The sequence below is a fragment of the Ochotona princeps genome, chromosome 25 (genome assembly GCF_030435755.1).
Source record: "Ochotona princeps isolate mOchPri1 chromosome 25, mOchPri1.hap1, whole genome shotgun sequence".
NCBI lineage: Eukaryota > Metazoa > Chordata > Mammalia > Lagomorpha > Ochotonidae > Ochotona > Ochotona princeps.
Genome location: NC_080856.1, coordinates 33,074,998 through 33,099,691, shown reverse-complemented (window position 1 = coordinate 33,099,691; position 24,694 = coordinate 33,074,998). Strand labels below are relative to the sequence as shown.

Sequence of the window (24,694 nt, the reverse complement as noted above, 5' to 3'; positions counted from 1 at the left end):
ATGTTTTAACATTTTGGTTGCCTCTAACACTAGCACAGCATGCTGTCTGCACCCGTTTGTCATGGCTTTCACGATCTCTTCTTTGGTGATATAAGCATCTCCTTTAACCCTAATACCAGTTCTGAAGTAACTACAACTTCTTCCCTAGAATTCAAAAACACTCAACAGGAAGTACACCCGGGTTTTCATAGGCTCTCTGGAAATTAACTCATGGATGCAGCTGGAGAAAGCTAACAGCCATCAGAATGAGGCTATACCAGCTGATTCCACCTGCCAAAACTCATTGAGGTCCCTGTGAACAGGGAGTGGTTCAATATTAAAACCAAGTAATGCAGCAATTAGTACTCCCTCGGGCAGTTCTTGATGGCCTCTGTCGCCCAGACAGCAGCCTCCACATCAAAGCTGCTATCCACTGAAACTTCAGCCCCATGACGTGTGAATGTCATGACCACTATTGTGATTTTGTAAAGGACCTTGGTTGTGTTATGGGGTGTGGTCAGTGATAGCCAACACCCTTTAAAACAGTGGACCAATTGAATGTGGCTGTGTCCCTACCCTCTGCTCACAATTTGGGCGAGTCAGTGAAGATGTTAATGTTCTTTAGATGTCTAATTTTGTACTCTCAAAAGAGTTCCTCAAGATGGGGCCTAACAGCAATGGAATGTTAATTTCATCCTTAGGGAGAAGCCCTCAGTGTCTCCCACCCCTCCCTTCCTGCCTCCAGTTATTGAAGTCAATCAGGAGTATTGTATTGCATTGTATTGTATTGTATTGTATTGTATTGTATTGTATTGTATTGTATAAGACATTGCACTGTGCACGTTTCAAACTGATTGGAGGGTGAGAGCTTAAAAACCCCTGACTTCTCCACATGGTGCAGTGGTTCCTGGATTGTAGCAGGAGCTGCTGTCACCAAGCTTGAGCAATAAAGACTCCTCTAACATCCTGCACCTGGGTCTGGCATGATCTCTCTCACACTCTACAACAATTGAACATATCTGCACTATCTTGTGCTTCCACAAAAATTGCTCCAAAAACTGCAAATGAAGATGCACTCACTTTCCAAACACAACCAGATCTGTGTCGCTGGTTGGAAGATAAAGACCTATACTAATGTTGCCAAATATCTGCACATCAGCTGCCAACCAGAGATCTTTCCCAACAGTTACACCATCTCCTTTCTCAAGGTTGCATTTTCAGGACAAGGGGATATGAAGTTGTAACAGTCAACAATTTCCTCATGCAGTCCCCAATGCCCAGGCTGTAAGTGTAACTTTTCCACAGCATGTCACATGGGGGCGCTCTGTTCATTCAGCTGGCTGAGCTCCAGGAGGCTGTCCCACAACACATAGCTTAGGCCCTATGGTCACCTGTTCTCATGTTTCTGGTGGCCCCTGTTGGAACTGGTGCTTTGGCAGGGAGCCATCACTCAAAAACAATGGTGATATTTCACTTGTCTTAGGGGATCTGTTGCCTAAATAGGTTTTATAAGAATCTTTTCCTGATGCACCTTAGAAGGACTTTGAAGTATTTACAAATCTCTGTGATGTTGGAAGCATGTGAAGCAAAAATGCATTCATGCATAAAATATATATTTCAATAACTTCAGACAGCTGAAATAATATACCAAATCTCCATTCAGCAGCCCTACATCTTCCTGCCTTATATTTATTATATAAACATAAAATGTGAATTTATAAATGCACAATGTATAACGTAAACACACAATGTGAATTTTAAAATGTTGACAAGTACTCTTTTAGTCAAGTATGATGAGTCTCTATATAAAGCCCAATAAACCAACCAGAAACACAATTGTGTTGTTCTCAGTGCTGACTGAATGGCTGGGCTAATTCTCAACTCCAACTGAGAAGTATGCCTGTGGCTCTGACAGAACCCAGTATTAGCTCACAGCACTGCTGTGGAATCAGTCAGCACCCAGCTGGGTCACTGGACCAGACGCTGCCCTGCCCACATCTTACCATTGATGCTGAACAAGCAAGGCAGTGGCCCAATGATGGCCAGTCAAGTGAAAGGCCAGAGGCGGGGAGGAGGGGAATCCAGGAGATCCCTGACACTGATGGAATTAGAAGCTCAGACATCCTGTTCTGGATGTGGACTCCATGAGAAATGGTACAACATGAGCACAGGGATCACTGATGAAAGGGTTTCTGTTGCTACCAACTAGGACCCCTGAGAGAACACACTGTGATTCTACAAAGGGACACCACTTTGCTTAGAATCAATCCTACAAAATAAGCAAGATTCATTTGAAGAGAACATATCACAGACAAAAACCTCGCTGTTTATTAGGAGGCTTATAATCAGTTATTTTGTAAATGTGATTGTAAACAGTAGTTAAATGAATGATTTCTTCACCTCAGCCTCTGCCTCTTTCTGGCCCATGGCTGCCTGTGCCAGTGCCACTGATGCCACAGCTGTCTTATCACAGATGTCGAGAGCGATCTCGACCTACTGGTGGCCATGTCAATCACTCCATGTCCAGGCCCACTCAGCTGCAAGCCCTGCAACTCTAGCTCGCCCATTGCTCCAGGGCCAGGTGCCCTGACAGAGGTGACAGCCCCACAGCATGGTCACCCTGTGTGCTACTCCAGAGTCAGGGATTCTGCCAATGTCCCCCATATCCCAATCTGCCTGCCAGCTGTTTCAGGGTAAGCTGGTACTGACACAGCATGAGCCTCTAACATGCCACCTTACCCAAGCTCACTGCACTAGGGCCAGGTGTGCGTGAGCAGTGACCCCTGCACCCCCCCCCAACACACAGCCATTGACTGTCACTCCAGGGCCACACTGGCTTGGCTTGGGACCCCTGCAGTACTTCTCAGCCCACCCTGCCTTCTAGCAAACTGATTCAGGGCCAGATCGACTGGACCACAACAACCCTCCCACAGCAGACACACCCTGTTGATCTGCCTGGCTCACCAGGGCCAGGAGAGCTTTACTGCAGCCCTCACCACCTTCACCCCTCACCCCCTGCTTATTGTCTTTAGCATGCCCACCCTGTTCACAGCTCTAGGGCCAAGCATGCTGGGCCACCAACCTGCTCACCAGACAGCCACTCACCCACCAGCAGCTCCTTGGTTGGGCAGGTTCAGCTGGTGTCTTTCAGGGCCTCTGGCCTGCCAGTCTTTTCACTATGCCTGCTGCTCCAGAGTCAGACCACATGGGCTAGGCCAGTGTACTTGTGCTCCAGCCCTCACTCTGCCTGCACTTCAGGGCCAGACCTGTTTACCCAGCGCCTACAGTGCCTCTAGCACTCCTGCCATGTCAGCTGCTGCAGGGACAGACCTGCTTAGCCTGTGAGCCCTGACTAGCCTGACTGTCCCACTGGCCAACAGGTGGCTCGAGGGCTGGCAGAATCAGCCAGACTCTCCACCCATCCTGTACCGGTAGTGTCCTTTCCCAATGACTACTGCAGGGCCAGGCCAACTTTAATGGCACACCATGCATCCTTAGCCCACCTGGCACTAGTTCCAGAGCCACAACAGCTAGGCCAATGCCCCTGCACCTCTATCCCTTCTGTTACGCCCCCTGCTCCAGGGCCAGGCACCCTGACACACCAAGCACATCCATGCTGCCAGGTTCAGTCAGCCACCTGGCACATGCAGCAGGCTGCTAGCCCACCTGCCGCTCCAAATCAGGCGGTTTCCCCTGTGCCTGCCAATCATTAGCAAGCCAGGCATGCCTGATGCTGCAAGGATGGGCCTTTTTAGCTGGCACTCCTTATATGCCCCCAGCCCAACCACCGTGTACTCCAGGATGAGGGCGGTTCTCCAACACACCCATAACACAGACACACACAGACACATGCACATCCATTCCCGGCCTGCCTGCAAACCTCTCCAGGGCCAGATGGGCTCAGCTGATGCTCCACGCGCCTCTATCCCTCCAGCGCCACTGCTCTTTCCCATTGCTCTAGGCCCAGGTACTCCACCAGCCTGGAGCAAGCAAGCCATCTGCTCCAGGGTCAAGCAGTCCAAGCCACCTAGGCCAGTGCACCCTACACCCCTTCCATTCAGACCCCACAAACCCCATGCTGCTCCAAGGTTAAGCAAGTTCAGCTGACTCCACCCCATCCCCCACGCCCGTACCTATATTGCACCCCAACATGGCCACTCTGGGTCTGGTTTGCTCAGAATCCATCCCATGTGTCCCCAGACTTCCTGTGGTGCCCACTGCTTCAGGGCATGGCACACTTGAACAGCACCCCACAGATGGCCCACCATGCCCTGCCCCCTCCCCCAGGGCTGGGCTGTCTGGATTAACACTTCAGGGCCAGTAAAACCTGCCTTTCTAGCCCACATTCCACACCTCCCCTCAGGCTACCTTAAGACTTTGTCAGCTTGGCCAGAGTCCCCACAATACACCCACCCTGCAGACCAGCCTTGGTGCTACCAGGTCAGATGAGCTCAGGTGGGGCATCCAGTGTCCCCAGCCCCCCTTACAGTCTCTCCATGCTTCATCTGGCTTGGCAGTCATCCTGCTAACCCCCCACTAGTCCGCCACACCCACCCCATCAACAACAGCTCCAGGGCCAAGAGCGCTTGGCCACCATCCTGCTCACTCAGTCAATTGCCCACCACCAATCCGAAGCTGGACACTCTAAGCTGACATCCCCCAGGGCCTCTGCTATGCCGGCCAAGCCACCATGACCACTGCATCAGGTACAGGCCAGATCTGCTCGCCCAGCGCTGGTTCTGCACCCACCCTGCCTCTAACACTCCTGCCAGCTCCATTCCCTCCCCACTCCCGCCTCTAGCTCGCCCCCTACTAAGCTGCTCCAGGGCCAAGTCAGTTCCCCCATGCCCAGTCCCGCCCGCCATCTGCCACATGCCAGGGCCATGCCAGCTCTTTCAGTACTCCCGCACACCCAACACAACCGCCCCACTGGTTTGATTGTTTTAGTTGAACCAGGCCAGCTTGGATTGCAACTCCGGGCCCAGCCCGCCATGCCAGCCACTCCAGGGCCAGGCATACTCATCCAGCTACACGTCCCCCAGCACCCAGTATGTGCTATGTACAGGGTGGCAAGCCTGGCGTTCCACCCCAACCCCCTTCCTTGCCTTCTGCGTGTGCAGGCAGCCTGCTCTGCCTCCCTGCATTCCTACTGACTGCCCCAGCGCCAGGTACACTCCCCAAGCCGCTCTGTGACCCCAAAAAGTGGTTCCTCCACCTGCTGCTCACCCTGCGCCCCATGAATCTAGCATCCTACACCGCCCACCCGAACCCGCCCCACCTAAATGTCTAAGGCCGAATGGAGCTTGAGGCTATTGCAAGTAGCCCTACTTCCCTTCCAGCTCCCTGCTTGTGACCTGGGAAAGCAGTCAAGGATGGCCCAAAGATTGGTACTCTGCCCCAACGTGGGAGATCCGAAAGAAGTTCCTGGCTCCTGGCTTGGAATCATCGCAGTTCTGTTGCGGCCACTTTGGAAGTGAATCAGTTAATGGGAGATCTTCTCTTTCTCTCCTCCTCTCTGTAGATCTGACTTTCCAACAAATATAATTTTAAGAGAGAGAGAGAGAGAGAAGTAGCTGGGATGAAGCCAATGACCATCAGGGATACCAGTACCGCAGGAGCCATCTTCACTTGTTGTGTCACAGCACTAGTTGCTAAGCTCCAAATAGTTTGTGGGATTCTTTTGAAAATTTTTGTTCTCTCGAATTTCTCATATCACTTTCATTTTCCTCCTTGAGTATCTCTAACTTATTGAATCTCACTGAATTTTGCTAGGATTACTTCTTTTGCTTTTGAATTTTCAGGCATTTTCTTAATTTCCTTCAGAGAAGCATATCTTTGTAGTGAACTTGTACTCTTTGGAGGTGCTTCTTTGGTTCTTTGTGTTTCCTAGGGCCCTACATGGATATCTAATAGTTCCTTCTTTACTGGTAGGTTTTATTAAAGATTTTTGAAAGATAAACTGAGTTGTCAGTCTTGACTTTGGTTCTAGTGAACCCAAAGTGAAATCTCTGAGTGATTTCTCGAGTTTTGATCAATGTCAGTGATGTCAGCAGGTGCCACAGTTGTCTAGTTTTCAGCTGCTCCTTGGGGGTTCAAGGTCATTTGATGACTTTGAAATGGTTGTGTGTTGAAAAAGGTGTTTCTTCAGTTCTCAGAGAGTTGGGTTTCAATCACGTTAGGGACATTTCATGGCTGTAGTAACTTTCTTGGTGGTGAGAGACATGGGGTGGATATTCCCCATTTCCTGGCACGCATGCCCAAATGATGCTGAGGCTCATGGCACCAATACCTCATCATCTTTCTTTATTTTTTCTAAGTGGTTAGATTGCAATAGGAGCTGGCATAGTTCTAGAGTGATGTATATTTTACTTGACAAAAACCCAAAAATCATTGTCTAGTGCTCTTTGATTTTGAACATTGGATCCTGGATTTGTTCATATAAAATGATACAAATACATTAGGCTTGGTGCAGTAGCATGGTGGCTAAAGTTCTCGCCTTGCATGCGCCAGAATCCCATATGGGCACTGGTTCTAATCCCAGCACCCATGCTTCCCATCCAGCTCCATGCCTGTGGCCTGGGAAAGCAATTGCAGATGGCCCAAAGCTTTGGTACCCTGCACAGCATAGGAGACCTGGATAAGGTTCTGGGATTCCAGCTTCAGATAGGTGCAGCTCTGGTATTTGTCACCAGTTGGGGAGTGAATTATCAGACAGAAATCTTCCTCTCTGTTTCTACTCCTTTATATCTGACTTTGCAACACAAAAATGAATCTTTTAAAAATTATTTCATTTTATCATTAGCAACTGAACATTCTAGTGATTTGTACACCTCTCAACTCTAATTCTATTTTAAATGTCATTTCCACATTGAATCTCATTCTAATAAGGCATCCACTCATATCCATTACAGGAAAAAAAATTTGATCCCTTTAAATCTAAATCTTATGTTATTTCTTTTCTTCAAGAATGTCAATAACCTGCAAAATACATTTCTGTGGACACCAAATCACACATTTTAATCATCCCATAACGTCAAGTATGGACTCCTCTTCAAATGCATGATTTTATATTTTTTGTATTCTTTACCTCATTATATTCTAAATCTAACACTGTGTTTTGTTTACAAAACACTTTACATGAATTTTTTGTGCATACAATTTGGGCATGGGTTTTTCCTGCCTGGTGCACTCCTAGAAAAATCTGAACCTTAGAGGGAAGGTGGGGAGAATCGCTCTGCTCCTACTTCTGAAACATGAATTATACCTGCACTTTGTTCACTTCACATACAAAGTCTAAAACTTTTTTTGATGTCTTTTCATCTGTCAGTTTGCAGTTTTAGTATTTCTTCATCAGAAAAATCATCTTATCTCCTTGATTCATATCTGATTATTCTCAAAATACATGAATATTTCTGTACCTGACATTTGTGTTATTTTTATACTCATGTCTATTATCTCATGTTAGACTATGAACCTCAGGAGTGCACAAATATGTTTATCTTCTTTGATGTTAGTGTCCAACATAGTATTATCATATAGTAGAGGGTTAATTAGCATTTTATATGAATGAATTAAGAACTTAGACACATATTTCTTGTTTCTTAAAGATTTTTAAAAATGTATTTGAAATTCCAAAGAACAGAGAGAGATATCTTTCATCCATTGATTCCCATCTCTGTGGCCTTAGTGGCCAGGCCAATCCAGGAGCCTGGCTCTCCTCTCAGGAAGTACAGGGTCTAAAGTCTTGGGCCACTTTCTGCCAGTTTCCAATAGCATGGTTAATTAGCAGGTGCCTGAGTCTGAAGTGGAGCAACCAGCAGCCATGTGGGATGCTAGAGGCTCACACCACTAGCCTCAAACAGAATTGGTAAGAGAGGAGCAGTTGGATAGGACACAGGCCAGGGTTGAACACAGTCTTAAAGAGTAAATTAGGTTGGGCCCTGGCGCGGAGGCCTAGTGTCTCAAGTCCTTGCCTTGAAAGCGCCAGGATCCCATGTGAGCATTAGTATGTATCTTGGTTGCTCTACTTCCCTTCTAGCTCCCTCTTTGTGGTCCGGGAAAGCAGTCGAGGATGACCCAAAGCCTTTGGGCCCTGGACCATCATGGGAGACCTGGAGGAGACTCTTGGCTCCTCACTTCAGATTGACTCAGCTCTAGCCATTGCAACCACTTGGGGATTAAACAGCAGATGGAATATCTTTCTATCTATCTGTCTCTCCTCTGTCTGTATCTGCTTTCAAATAAAAATGATTTAAAACCTCCAACACACAAAATCCCTCAGCTGATTATTTGTAACTGAATGAAAAAATATGAAGACAGGAGATAATAAGAATTTAAGTATATATCTGAGGAAGCTATCTTAAAATTTTACTGAAATCTTTGCACACACATTATTGTATTTGCTTCAAAAACAAAATAACAAATAGGTTTTGCACATCAATTGCTTTCTGATACAATGAATCAAATGGCTTGCTGAAAATTTGGATCAAGTCCAGTTTAAGTGCCACAATTCAAAGTAACAGTGATAGCTCATTCTGAGAGAGAAAAAAATGTTATTTCCAAATGATTGATATGAACTCACAGGGGTGTGAAGAACTACAGTGTAGTTTGTGCATAGGAGTTGTGACAGGTCAACACATCCCTAATTTGGATTTAAAACAAGCAGAGGTGCTAATGCCATTGAGCTGATATGCCACATTTAATGATTTCATTCACTAGAATATTGTGCAGAGACAAGGATGCCAAGAATTTACCTCTAAAATTGTTTTTCACATTACATTGGCATGTCATTGACTAAAACTAATTTCAACATTTTATTTCTGTAATAACAGGGGACGAACACTTGCCTGTGAGTTAAACTTCATTATAACTTCTGTAAATGCTCTTGTCTAATTTTCAAGTTCAGAAGTGCATCAGGTAAAGGAGAAGGAAGGTCCCTGCAGTGGAGTGTGGCAGCCAAACTTGACATTGGGACAGCTCCATGACACAACAAGTGGGGCCAAAGGCAGCTTAGCAACACAATTCTTAACTCTGTCTGTTTAGGGCAGGTGCACATTTTAATGTCTGCAATGTGTTCCCACAAAGACAAATCAACAGTTTGCTAATGTCAAAGCATAAAGAGAATTTATAAAATCTGTACAATTTTAACTAATTCTATTTCTGTAAAGATTCCAGTACCACAAACTAGCATTGCTTTACTGAGGAATGTTTCAGTACTTTGGCTTCCTTAGTAATTTAGGATGATTAATCACATGGCTTATATCATTTCATTCATCAACGTTTTAGCCTTTCTTTATTCATTTATCCATTCACTTATGTATTTATTTCTTTACGAAGTCTTACATGCTAATAGTCTTAGTCCACAATCAAGTAAGGAGAAAGGCTTATTTTTGTTTTTCTTTTTCAGAATATAAGAAAGGACTATTACAGGATTCAAGTACTTACTTATCTGAAGGAGAGAGATAGAGAGACAATCTTCCATCTGCTGACTCACTCCCCAAAGCTGAGAGCTGGGCGCCCCATTCAGATACCCGACAGGGCTGACAGGGCCCAAGTATCTGAGCACTCACCTACTGCTTTCCTAGGCATGTGAACAGGGAGCTGCACTGGAGTGCAAGGACTCATTTCTATGCAACATTGAAATTTCTTTTAATTTCATCTTTTAGATTTTTATTTTATTTTTACTGCAAGTCAGATATTTAGACGGGAGAGACAGAGAGGAAGATCTTCCTTTTGCTGATTCACTCCCCAAGTGGCCACAATAGCCAGAGCTGAGCCAATCCAAAGCCAGGAGCTTCTTCTGGGTCTCCCACATGGGGAAGGGTCCCAAGGCTTTGCACCACCCTTGACTGATTTCCCAGGCCACAAGCAGGAAGCTGGACAGAAAGTAGGGCTGCTACCAGAATTAGAACCAGAACCCATAAGTGAATCTGGGTCATATAAAGTAAGAACTTTAGCTTTTAGGCTACTGCACTGGGACCTTACTTTCAATTTTAACACAGTTTTTTTTCACACTGTACATGAAAAGAATCTTTCTTTTATTAATTATAACAGTGGACAACATTAGGACATTGTATATCCAGTCAAATGGAAAAAAATCAAAGAAATAGACCTTCCTATACTTACTGAGAATTTGGAGAAATTAGAACACACACACATTACTGTTGCAGGGTGTGAGTGAGATCACACCAGACGTGTCTAAGGTTTGTTAAGGAGTCTTTATTAATCAAGCTTGAAGGCAACAGAGCACAATAACAAATCACAAGTCCATACAGCAATCTACCCAATCATAATCCACCCAATCATGATCCTAAAAGGAACAAATGGTCATTATCCTTAAGTCCATCCATTAAGCTGAAAACCTATGTCCCAGCTTCCCCAACAACATATGTTATCCTAAGAGACATGCAACGAATAACCTGGACACACTCACAAAGAACCTGGACACACTTACAAAGCTGCAGACATTCACCTTTCCCTGGCTCCTCTGCCCACATTCTACTACTGCTAGGCCTCACCCCTCCTGGAACTCCAGATAGTACACACACCAGAAACAACATCATTATAACCATTGCCTCTTCTAAGCAGTACACAGGGACCATGCTCAGGGGATTACCTGTCCTGGGTCAGCCAAGAGCCGAGGTGCCAGGGTAATGGAAGCACCTGGCCAGAAAGAGAGTGAGTGCCCCTGCTTCCTGGGCCTTTTTAAGAGGGCTTGTGAGGGGAGTGGTTACACAACAGCACAATACCGTCCCCTCTCAGTTGATAGGTGAGTCATAGGTGGGCAGGAGCGAATACCTAACTGTTGTGGGCTGAAGAGTTGATTAGTGCTCCTTAGGATGGGCAGGAACCGGAACTGGGCTTGTAGCTAAAAACACCTAGACTAATTGGACTTCCAGTAACCTGGCTCATTTAGGATGTGGGGGAAGTGGTTCAGGATGCAATTAACACTCCATTGCTGTTAGGACCCACCTTCAGGACAGAGGATAGGGGACTCAGCCAACTTTCATTTGCCCACTGTTAATGGGTGCTGGCTATCACTGGCTGCACCCCATAACAATTACCATGAAGATAAAATTAAAGGCAAGCAGTTTAGAAAACTGAGCATTGTTGATGTGGGAAGTTTTAATGTAGAGTGTTTTCTCCCACAGTTACGTAAGTGAATATTCAATAATATCTTTCATGATAGCACAAATTTAAAACTACTAAAGGATATTCTACAGGCAAAAAAATGGATGATTAAAGTGTGGTGCAGTCACATGAAATACTGACATATCCTGAATTGTGAAAACCATGATATAGTTGTTCACATTTAAAAGAAATGAAATATATTCTGTCAGTTACATAATATTACTTTAAAAAAGTTTGCAAAGCTGCATTTGCAACAATACAGATACAGACATGCCCTTCATTTTTTTCTTTTGTTTTTATTCACTATATTTTATGTTTGTGTTGACGTGTGCATCATGGCGGTGTGTTCATTTTTAGCACAGAGGTTACACTGCCTTCACACACCTGCTTCTATGCACTGCTCTCTGCTCAAGTTCTCACATGGAGTTTATTCTGCTGCTTCATTCACGGCTTTGCTCTTCTTGTTTAGATTTTATGTTTGTAAGGTGAATATCGTTGGTGCATTTAACAATCCAAATTTAGAAGCAAATGATACTTTCTTCCCTCCCTCTCCTCCTGCCCATGTTCCCACCATGCTCCTCTCATTGTTTCAAAACTTTCACAATGAAACACTTTATTTCACTTCCGATTTCTAGGTTTGAAGCACTGTTAGGTATAAAGCATTCAACAAATAAAGAAAGAGAGAGAAAGCATTCCTCAAGAATTAAGAACATTGTGAAAATCAAATCTCAAAATGCCCATTTGCTCACACAGAACGCTGTGTGTTTGTATTTTTTGTATTCTGCGTTTATCTACCACAGGTCAGGGAACACAGCTGATATTGGTCATTTTGTGATTTGCTTGTTTCACTAAGCATGATGGTTTCCACTTTCATCTTTTGGTCACAAAAGATAGTGTCTCATGCTTTTGATGACTGTGTATTGTATTTCAAAGATTATATAGACCACATTTTCTTTATCTAGTCATCCCTGGGTGAAATTGGGTTGATTCTCTAGCTTACTCCTTGCTTTTTTTTTTTAATATTTATTCATTTTATTACAGCCAGATATACACAGAGGAGGAGAGACAGAGAGGAAGATCTTCCATCCGATGATTCACTCCCTAAGTGAGCCGCAATGGGCCGGTGCGCGCCAATCCGAAGCCAGGAACCTGGAACCTCTTCCGGGTCTCCCATGCGGGTGCAGGGTCCCAATTGGGTCGTCCTCAACTGCTTTCCCAGGCCACAAGCAGGGAGCTGGATGGGAAGTGGAGCTGCTGGGATTAGAACCGGCGCCCATATGGGATCCCAGGGGGGGCGGGTTCAACGCAAGGACTTTAGCCGCTAGGCCACGAGCCGGGCCCTAGCCTACTCCTTGTGAACTGAGCTGCAATAAACATGTACAGTAATTTGAATGTGGATGTCATGTGGGTAAACTTCAGTAGTGTGATGGCTGAGTCTTTAGGTCTGTTTTCAGATTTGTAAGAGATCTCTAAACTGTCTTCCAAAATGGTTGCACAGATTTGCATCACATAGGCAGTGGGCGGGGTAACTTTTCCCGCTCATCCTCATTAGCATTAGTTGGTGTTTGATTTTCAGGTGGGAGCAATTCTGGAGTAATTTAAAATTATCACTGTGGTATTTATTTGCATTTTTCCAATGGCATGTTTAATTGAGTTTTGCCCATTTCTATTTCATCCTTTGAAAATTACCTGTTTCTGTCCTTTAACCATTTCTTAACTGTGTTGTTCATCTTTTTTTGAGAACAATTATTTATTATTTTTTAAAATGTATTCCTTACTTACATTGTATTATGTGACACAGTTTCATAGGTACTGGGATTCTTCCCCCACCCCTCCCCAAACCCTCCCACCATGGTGGATTCCTCCACCTTGTTGCATAACCACAGCTCAAGTTCAGTTGAGATTCCCCCATTGCAAGCATATACCAAACATAGAGTCCAGCATCTTATTGTCAGTCAAATTCAACGGCTTCTTAGGGAGACCCTCTCTGGTCTGAAAGCAGAGCCAGCAGAGTGTCATCCCGATCAATTAAAAGCTCCAACATACCATCAGCAACAATTTACATTGTTATGGAATTAATTGACATAGTATTGAGTAACCAATATGTTAAAAATAAATGTGAGTTCTTAACCACCTTCTGTGACCACCTCATTTACATTTCAATGTTAGTTTATGCACAACATAAAACATAACATACAGGGCCCGGCGGCATGGCCTAACGGCTAAAGTCCTCGCCTTGAACGCCCCGGGATCCCATATGGGCGCCGGTTCTAATCCCGGCAGCTCCACTTCCCATCCAGCTCCCTGCTTGTGGCCTGGGAAAGCAGTTGAGGACGGCCCAATGCATTGGGACCCTGCACCCGCGTGGGAGACCCGGAAGAGGTTCCAGGTTCCCGGCTTCGGATCGGCGCGTATCGGCCCGTTGCGGCTCACTTGGCGAGTGAATCATTGGATGGAAGATCTTCCTCTCTGTCTCTCCTCCTCTGTGTATATCTGGCTGTGATAAAATGAATAAATCTTTAAAAAAAAACATAACATACATAACATAACATGTTATACATAACATCATACCATCTTAAATTAAGGCAAACATGTGGTATCTAAACTTTTGGATTGGCTCATTTCCCTTAGTATTACGGTTTCCAGTTGGGCACATTTGGTGGTGTTCATTTTTGTTGTTGAGCTGCAGTCACATAATAATGCAATGTGTCTCTCGCTCTTGTTGTCCCCTTCACGTTGTGGAAGGTTTCCATTACAGTGCAGAAGCTCCTGAGCTTCAGGCAATCACACTGGTTTATTTTTGCTTGAATTGCCTGTGCTTCTGGGGTTCTTTAGAGACATTGTTGAACCACAGCCTTCATTCCTGCTTCCCCTAAAGAAAGGCATTCAGCTCAACAAACACCTGTTGGTAAAGGTTACAGATGGTGATCCCGATTTTGATTATAAAATAGTTTATTGATTATAAATATATTGAGGCTAACAATTACTTAGGCCATATCATCAGAAATATCAACCTTGATAATTTTGTGATATAATCATTTTTTCTTGTGCCTGCTTTTGGTTAAAATTGCCTTGACCTTGATCCTGAACTTAAAGATTTTAAATATATCAAAAGCTTCTTATGTTTGTTTTGCTTTGTTCTTAATTGCTGTATCAATATAGTAAATAATAATCTCAATCTATACAAATGGACCATTTATTGCTATATTTATAGCAGATAACAAATATCAAACATAAATATGAAGTAAATGGCCATGATAAAGGAAGTAGTTGTAAAATACAACACTAGTCCAGATATGAGAACAGGATGCAAAATAGATTTTTGAAAGAATGAAACAGGTGCTGAAACAATTGCTATCAGGGAGAATTAGAACAATATATAGTTTACTATAGCATTTCTAGCTCCCAACTTGAAAATGAAACATGAACAAGTTTGACAAAAAAAAAGGATGTAGTTATAGCAACAAGTAAGCAAACTAAGCAAGTGTATTGGCATTTGCTCAATGAGAAGCTCTGACTGTTAAGCAGGTATTTTAGGATCTATTGAGCATTGTGGGCTAAGGAATTAATTAGCGCTTGTTAAACTGGGCAGCAACAGGAACTGGGCTTGTGGCTCAAAACACCTAGAATAATTGGACTCATTTGTATCCAATCTCCTGCTAAATGAAGACGTGGAGGGGAGAGTACATAAGGAGAGGGCAAGGAGCAATGAAGGGAGACTTCACAGGGACTTCTACCATCACTGGTCTCCTGTGGGTGCTTCATCCCCAGACCCTCTCCCTGTCCACGATACTGGCTCTGCTGGCTGGAGTGATTGAGCACCAAAATATGAAATTCTCTATAGAAATAAATACACAAAACGTTTTTTGACAAATTATCAGGGAGCTTTGCAAGCCAACTATTCTCATGACAGTCTAAACTCTAGCAGTCATCTCGAAATGAATGGTTTTGTTCCACACACATACAATTTCATACTGTCAGATACACTATTCCTAATGGAGCAGGAAAACTGACTACAGTTCAGTTGTTTTTATGACCATAGAGTCCTAGTTTCAGCCTGTTAAAGGATTTGTATCATAAGATTAGAGATCATGGAGACTCGCAAGATGGCCGACATAGGAGGAAGACTGTGAGAGAGCTCACAGACAGAGAGGGCTAGAACGCGACAAAAGCGTAAGTGGAGCAGCATAGAACTACAGGGAGAAGAACGTGAAGTTCCCTGGACAGTGTGGAACCAAAAAAATCCACACAACTCGGAAGAGCAACCAGGGAAAAACGAAACGAAGGGCAGGGAAGACGACTTTCCGCTCCTGACCTGCTGAGTCACCTTTGAATGCAGAAGCTGAAAGCCGCCGACCGACCTGCAGACGCTGTGGCCGTGAGGACCGGCGGTGATCGGGACCTGCTGGCATCTGCTCACCCTGGTCACCAGGACCCGCCAGGACCTCCGCCCGCTGCAGACACCAGGACCCTGAGTCACCGGGACCTGCCGGCATCCGCCCACCCTGGTCACCAAGCCCCGCCGGGACCGACGCAGCCTCCAGGTTCCACCCCGCCTACACCCGCCAGGACCAGCAACGGACGCAGTAGCCGGGAGACGCATCCATGGCGAGGGTTCCCACCAGAGGAAGAGGCAAACTGCAAGAACCTGAGGTTTGAGTGAGTTGGGTGGGGACAGTGGTGGGTTGGAGGCTTCGGGAGTTGGCCCCCCAGGGGCATGCACAGAGCCTGAACACAATTGGTGCTCGTCTCCCCGCCCCTCCCCCCCGAGACTCCAGCGTCTAAAGACACCGGGAGAGTGCCTTGAAACTGCCAAAGCTGTGTCTGGGAGAAAGGCAAAAGGCACACTGAATACTCCCCTGTGCTTTGCGGTCTGGCACTCAGCTGGGCGGTGCTATCTCACAGGAACCCAAGCACGCCTCTGGGCTGGGCAGTCCCGTGCTAGCGCTGGGGCAGTCGGTCCCCTGCAAGCGCTGGGGTGGGCGGGCCTGCGCAGGAGGCGCTTCCAGAGAGCACCTGGAACACCCCACGCCCTATAGTCCCGTGCTTGGGAGACGAACCAGGAGAGCACTGTGGACCCGCTTGCAGGAGGCGTTCCCAGAGAGCACCTGGAACCTCCACGCCCTGCAGTCCCTGGCACTGGGGACACACCGAGAAAGCACCTAGAATCCTCTGAACCCTGTGATCGCACGCACAGGGGGCGCTCACAGAGAGTGCCTTCACTCCCCCACGCCCTGTGGTAGCATACCTGTAGGGGACGAGCTGAGAGTGCGCTTTGAATCCGCTGGGCCCTGAAAGTGGCGCCCTGAGGTCCAATGTTCTGGAGATGCACCAAAAGTGCCTTGAAAATTCCCACACCCTGCTACTCCACGCCTGCAAACTCCGATCTCTACAGGATAGTGCTTAGAGACCCCTCAGCACACTGGTGCCTAGGTCTCTCAAAAAAGAAACACTAACACAATGGAAAGAAATACCAGAAAAGGTAATGATCCAGATGAGAGTGCCAACACCCTACCAATAAAGGATCAAAAGCCAATGTCTATTTTAGAGATGCGAGATGAAGACATAGAAGATCTACCAGACAAGGAATTCAAAAAAATAATGTTAAAATCTGCCAGAGACAATGAGAAGAATTGGGAGGACTTCAAGGAATTCAAGAACCACATAGCCTCAGAAATACAACAAATGAAAAGTAAAATCCTTGACTTAGAGCACAAAATTGAGAGCCTAACCAACAGAACAAATACAGCAGAAGAGAGGATCTCTGAAATGGAAGACACACAAAACGAACATACCCAGTTCATTAAACAGCTGGAGACAAGTCTGAACAAAGCCAATAAGACCATACAAGAAATGAAAGACAACCTCAGAAAATCGAATATTAGGATTATTGGCCTTCCTGAAGGAGCGGAAAAAGAGTCAGGAATGCAAATGGTGCTCGACGAAATTATACAGGAAAACTTCCAAAACACTTGGAACATGAACCCAGCCCAAATCCAGGACGGTCAGAGGACTCCCAGCAGATATGACCCAAAGCGATCTTCACCCAGACATATGGTGCTCAAGTTCCACTCCAATGAAGGCAAAGAAAGAATCCTGAGACAAGTACGAAGCAGAGAAAAGATCACATACCGGGAAAACCAATCAGAATCACTGCTGACTTCTCTGAAGAGACCTTACAAGCAAGAAGAGAATGGACAAAGATCTTCCAAATCCTGAATCAGAACAACTGTCAACCAAGAATATTGTACCCAGCAAAGATCTCATTCGTATTTGAGAACGAAATCAAATACTTTCACAGCAAAGAGAAATTAGAAGAATATGCCAGCACAAAACCAGCTCTACAAACTCTCCTTAGAAATGCACTAAATCTACCATATTGGTTGCTCATTACTATGTCAATTAATTCCATAATGATGTAAATTTTTGCTGATGGTATGTTGGAGCTTTTAATTGATCGGGATGATACTCTGCTGGCTCTGTCTTCAGACCAGAGAGGGTATACCTAAGAAGCCGTTGAACTTGACAGGACAATAAGATGCTGGACTCTATGTTTGGTATATGCTTGCAATGGGGGAATCTCAACTGAACTTGAACTGTGGTTATGCAACAAGGTGGAGGAATCCACCATGGTGGGAGGGTTTGGGGAGGGGTGGGGAGAATCCCAGTACCTATGAAACTGTGTCACATAATACAATGTAATTAATGAATTTAAAATAAAATTAAAAAAAAAAAAAGAAATGCACTAAATCCAGAAAAAAAGGAGGTGAATCATAAGCAAAGATGGCAAACAGGAAGATCTCCCCACTAAAGTCCACACAAGGAAGGGCAATTACATAGATATCAACAACCACAAAAACAAGGATGGCAGGGCAAAATCACAACCTCTCAATTTTAACTCTTAACACAAATGGCCTGAACTCACCAATCGAAAGGCATAGATTAACAGAATGGATTATCAAACAGCACCCAACTATCTGTTGTCTACAAGAGACACATCTAACCAGAAGAGATTCGAAGAAGCTGAAAGTGAAAGGTTGGAAACAGATATTTCATGCCAATGGATGAGAAAAAAAGGCTGGGGTAGCTGTCTTAATTTCAGATGATGTGGACTTCAATCTGACACACATCAAAAAGGACAGGGAAGGACATTATATATTGGTGAAGGGACTGATCCATCAGAAAGTAATTACCATTGTGAACATATATGCACCAAATTCAAACGCACCTAGCTACGTGAAGCAATTACTCACGAACTTAAGGGGAGACATAGATATGCACACAATAATAGTGGGTGATCTTAACACCCCACTAACAACAATAGACAGATCAACAAAACAAAAACTCAACAAAGAAACAACAGAGCTCATACAAACAATAGAACAACTGGACTTGGTTGACATTTATAGAATTTTTTACCCTAAGGCCACAGATTATACATTTTTTTCAGCAGTGCATGGCACCTTCTCCAGGATCGACCACATGATAGGACACAAAGCAAACCTAAATAACTTCAAAAAGATAGGAATCATACCATGTACCCTCTCAGACCACCATGGAATGAAGTTGGAAATCAGCAATTCAAAATGCCCCAGGAAATACAGAAACTCTTGGAGGCTGAACAATATGCTATTAAACGAACAATGGATCAGAGAAGAAATTAAAGATGAGATCAAAAAATTTATGGAAACCAATGAAAACTCTGACACAACATTCCAAAATTTGTGGGACACTGCCAAAGCAGTGCTACGGGGTAAACTCATGGCAATTGGAGCTCATGTCAAGGCCCAAGAGAGGCGCCAAATACAGGAACTAAACACACACCTCCAGGAACTGGAAAACAACAGCAGAAGTGCCCCACACACAACAGGAAACAAGAAATCATCAAAACAAGGGAGGAAATCAACCAGATAGAAATAAAAAAACCATACACAAAATCAATGAATCAAAAAGCTGGTTTTTTGAGAAGATAAACAAGATAGACACCCCACTGGCCCGACTGACAAAGAAAAAACAAGAGAAGGCAAGAATTAACAGCATCAAAGATGAAAAAGGCAACATAACAACAGACAACGCATCCATTAAGGCCATAATTAGAAATTACTACAAAGCACTGTACTCCAACAAGTCAGAAGATCACCAAGAAATGGAAAAGTTCTTAGACTTCTACCACCTGCCAAAACTTAGCCCAGAGGCAACAAACGACCTGAACAAACCCATAACTGAAGTAGAGATTGAATCAGTGATTAAAGACCTCCCAACAAAGAAAAGCCCAGGCCCAGGCGGCTTCACTACAGAATTCTACAAAACATTCCGAACAGAACTGACCCCAATCCTCTACAAACTCTTCAAAACAATAGAAAAAGAGGCAACCCTTCCAAACTCATTCTATGAAGCCAACATTACCTTAATCCCAAAACCAGACAGAGAACTAACAGAGAAGGAAAACTACAGACCTATCTCTTTGATGAACATTGATGCTAAGATTCTCAACAAAATCCTAGCCAACAGAATTCAAAAACACATCAGACAGATCGTTCATTCAGATCAAGTAGGATTCATCCCTGGAATGCAGGGATGGTTCAACATTCGCAAATCCATAAATGTGATACACTACATCCAAAAACTGAAAAACAAGAATCACATGATAGTATCAATAGATGCAGAAAAAGCTTTGGACAAAATCCAACACCACTTCCTACTAAAAACCCTAACCAAGGTAGGCATAGATGGAAAAATCCACAACATAATTAAAGCCATATATGAAAAACCCAACGCCAGCATCATACTGAATGGAGAAAAGCTGGAACCCTTCCCACTGAGATCTGGAACAAGACAGGGATGTCCACTTTCTCCACTACTATTCAACATAGTCCTAGAGGCACTCGCTGAGGCCATAAGACAAGAAAAAGAAATCAGAGGAATCCAAATGGGAAACGAAGAAGTCAAACTCTCACTATATGCAGATGATATGATTCTTTATGTAGAAGAGCCAAGAGACTCAATACAGAGACTGCTAGAACTTGTACGAGAGTTTGGTAGAGTGGCAGGGTACAAAATTAATGAACAAAAATCAATAGCCATAGTGTATGCGAACAGCCTCAAGATGGAAAAAGACTTAACCAGCAAGATACCATTCAAAATAACAGAGAAAAGTATGAAATATCTGGGAATAAATCTAACCAAAAATGTAGGAGACTTATTTGAAGAAAACTACAAACTACTTAAAAAAGAAATTGAACAAGACCTCAAAAGATGGAGTAACATCCCATGCTCCTGGATAGGTAAAATCAATATCATTAAAATGTCTATACTGCCAAAAGCAATATATACATTCAACGCAATCCCAATCAAATTGCCCAAAACATTCTTCATGGAACTGGAAACAATGATCCAAAGGTTCACCTGGAAGCACAAAAAACCATGGATAGCTAGAACCATCCTGAAGAACAGGAAGTTAGCAGGGGGAATCACAGTTCCGGACCTCTGGACATACTATAGGGCAGTGGTTATCAAAACAGCGTGGTACTGGCACAAAGATAGAGAGGAAGATCAATGGAGCAGAATAGAAACACCAGAAGGAAACCCACACAGATACAGCCAAGTAATCTTTGACAAAAAGACAAACGACAATCCAGGCAAATGGGAAGGTCTGTTCAATAAATGCTGTTGGGACAACTGGTTAATAGCCTGCAGAAACAAAAAAATAGATCCACATCTCTCACCATACACTAAGATCAGATCTAAATGGATAACAGATCTAAACCTACATCCAGAAACCTTCAACTTTCGGAAGAAAATGTTGGAAACACACTGGAACACTTAGGGGTAGGCCCTCACTTCCTAAAAAAGACTCCAAATGCAGTAGAAATCAAGACCAAAATAAACAATTGGGACCTCATCAAACTAAGAAGCTTCTGTACAGCTAGAGAAACAATCAACAAAGTAAAACGGCAACCCACAGAATGGGAGAAGATCTTCGCACACGACATAGGTGATAGAGGGCTGATCTCCAGAATATACAAAGAGCTACAAAACAACCAAAATGTCAAAACAAACAAGCCACTCAAGAAATGGGCATGGGAAATGGGCAAACACTTCACAAAGGAACAAACCCAAATGGCAAATAAACATATGAAAAAATGCTCAAGTTCCCTGGCAATAAGGGAAATCCAAATTAAAACATCAATGAGGTACCACCTAACGCCAGTAACACTGGCCCACATGAATAAAAGCACCAACAACACTTGTTGGCGAGGTTGCAGGGAAAAGGGAACCCTACTCCACTGCTGGTGGGGCTGCAGGCTGGTACAGCCTCTATGGAAATCAGTATGGAGAATATTCAAACAACTCAAATTCAACATACCGTATGATCCAGCAATAGCACTCCTAGGAATATATCCAGAACACTTGTTTTATGAGAAACCAACATGCACTCCTATGCTCATAGCAGCACAATCAGTAATTGCAAAAACATGGAAGCAACCAAAATGCCCATCAACAGAGGATTGGATAAGAAAGCTATGGTTCATCTACTCCATGGAATACTACTCGGCTATTAAAAAAAAAACAAAATGCAGTTCTTTGTGGCCAAATGGGCCAAACTGGAAACCATAATGCTAAGGGAAATGAGCCAATCCCAAAAGGTTAAATACCACATGTTTGCCTTAATTTAAGATGATATGATCTTATGTATAACATGTTATGTTTTGAATGTTATATGTTGTGTATAAACTAAAATTGAAGTGTAGGTGAGGTGGTCACAGAAGGTGGCTGGGAACTCGCATTTACTTTTAACATATTGGTTACTCATTACTATGTCAATTAATTCCATAATGATGTAAATTTTTGCTGATGGTATGTTGGAGCTTTCAATTGACTGGGATAATACTCTGCTAGCTCTGTCTTCAGACCAGAGAGGGTATACCTAAGAAGCCGTTGAACTTGACTAGACAATAAGATGCTGGACTCTATGTTTGGTATACGCTTGCAATGGGGGAATCTCAACTGAACTTGAACTGTGGTTATGCAACAAGGTGGAGGAATCCACCATGGTGGGAGGGTTTGGGGAGGGGTGGGGAGAATCCCAGTACCTATGAAACTGTGTCACATAATACAATGTAATTAATGAATTTAAAATAAAATTAAAACAAAAACAAAAACAAAAACAAAAACAAAAAGATTAGAGATCATGGAAGAACCCCCAAATGTTTGGACTCTATTTTCTTTTTTCTTTTTTGGTTAATTCAAGGCTGCTTTGTATAAACAGGTGTTGGGGGGCGGGAGGGCGGTCCTACTGTTAGATCCACATCCATGTGGGTCAGAGGTGGGTGAGGGGCAGGGAAGTGCTGGGCAGCAGGGAGCTGTAGTGAGCGGGGGAGGCAGGTATGGGTAGGGGTTGTAGGAAGGCAGCAGCTCAGCTCTGAGCTGCTCTGGATCACTCTGAGGGACGGAGCAGGGCAGGGGCGCCTCGGCTTTGTAGTGGGAGGAGCTGTAGTGACCCGGCAGGTAGGCTGAGTAGTTGGGGCTTGGTACCAAAAACCCCTGCTCACTGGAGTGGTCACGAAACCTAGTCCCCAGGGCTGGCCGCCGTTTCCTTGGCTGGAGTTTGTTAGCCCAGCACCGGTGTTCTTGGTCTTGCGCCGAGGTCGGTACTTGTAGTCGGGGTAGTCGCGCAGGTGCAGGGCGCGGTGCCACTTGGCGTCCTCCACAAAGGGCCGCTTCTCGTCCTCGCCTGGAAGCTTCCACTGCGCGCCCAGGCGCTTGGAGATCTCCATTGTGCATCCTGGGGTTCTGCTGCGCCATCTGGCGGCGCTGAGCAGAGCTCCACACCCTGAAGGCATTCATGGGCTGCTTCACCTTTTCCTGGGGCAGCCCAGCACAGACCGGGGCTCCCAGGCTGCCAGCGCCCTCCAGCTCCTGGAGTCCCAAAATTGGGGAATTGGTGTCTCCTGGGGGAGCAGGAGGCTCCAGGCTCCAGGCCTGGGTGTGAGAGGATCCAGGTAGCGCCATGTGGAGGCAGAAAGGCGTCCTAAAAGCGGTCCCTTCCAGGTGAGCTATGGACCCTTATATGTGTCCTCCCCAAACTGAGTCACAGACAAGGAAAGTCGGGTCCTTGGAAGGTGCAGGCCACCTGCAAGTCTGGAGTTCTTGAAATGGAGTCTTTGCTCCCAGCCAATCTGGCACGCCTTGTAGAGTCAGAAGCAGGACCTGCTGACCGGTGTCCCTGGAGAGGTGTTCTTAACTGTTTTTTTCAAAGTCTACCAACCGGCCCCCATCCCTGCTGCTGTGACCTGACTGACAAACCTTCTGGGAAGGTGAGAAGCGCTGCTCTGTCCTGGACGCTACCAAGGCGCCCTGGTGCCACAGGCCTCTCGCACCTGGGCTGGATCTGAGGCTGGCTGCCAGATGGGCGTACAGCTTTAAACACTGACTCCTTCCCAGCCCCTCCCAGAGTGTAGCCTCCAACACCCCTTTCTCCCTGAAGCCAAGCTTGTGTCCTGTTCTTCCCAGCCCCTAACACTTCCCGCAGGCCACCACAACCCCTCCCCACACAAGGCTGAGCTATCTGAGCAGTCAGGCCTAGCAGCTGGACTCTATTTCCAATAAAAGTGACTTCCACATGAATGCTACTAAGTTCGGGAAATACACCATGTCTGAAATTCTAATTCAGAATCAACACTGTACCTTGATTAGTTTCCTGTTGCTTGCCAAACATAAATTTGAAATTCATGGAAGAACTAGTGCTAGTCCTATAATGTTGAACTGTCAGTGTAACCGTTTAAAAATGCAACCTATAAAACTCACAAGCCTACTAACAAATTGCATGCAGTTACTAAAGTCAAAATCCTAACCAGTTAAATAAATGAATTTCCTTAAGAGAATGTAACAATAGCTCTCATTTTAGTGATTTTGTTATCCCTCTAACAGAATATTTAGCTCATGTAGGAAAAACATGGTTTTATTGGATATTACAAAACTATTTATATTAAGTAATAATGCTGGCCCCGGTGTGGTGGCCTAGCTGCTAAAGTCCTTGCCTTGAATGTGCCGGGATTCCATATGGGCACCGGTTCTAACCCCGGCAGTTTTACTACCCTTTCTGCTCACTGCTTCTGCCCTGGGAAAGCAGTTGAGGATGGTCCCATCCTTGGGACCCTGCACCCGTGTGGGAGACCTGGAGGAATCCTGACTTCAGATCCACACAGCACTGGATGTTGCAGTCACTGTTGGAGTGAATCCATGGACGGAAGATCTTCCTCTCTGTCTCTTCTCTCTGTATATCTGACTTTGAGATAAAAATAAAATAAATCTTAAAAATATTAATGCTAAAGATTTCAGTTGAGTGTATCCATGCATCAACTATTGTTAGATTCGCCACTCACCAAATGTTAGATTTGCTGACCACCAGGGAAAGAATAACTCAGCCAAATATATGAAAATAATTTAGATGGCCTTTATTTCACGGGCTTCCCTTCCCCATGCAGCAGAAAGGACAGACAGGAAGGTGTGGGCTACAGAGGAAGAAGAGCATGGAAGAGATGGGGAAGGGGCCCTTTTAAACTCTCCTTGACATGCAAATTGA

At 44.7% G+C, this 24,694-nt stretch overlaps 1 protein-coding gene and 1 pseudogene across 1 annotated transcript in view; one reads left to right on the top strand and one right to left on the bottom strand.

Moving 5' to 3' along the window:
* The window catches only part of LOC131483359 (zinc finger protein 585B-like), a 759,159-nt gene that overhangs the window by 631,166 nt on the left and 103,299 nt on the right, over positions 1-24,694 (top strand). The gene's annotated exons all lie outside the window — the stretch shown is intronic.
* Positions 22,430-23,121, bottom strand: LOC101533314 (protein SOX-15-like; annotated as a pseudogene).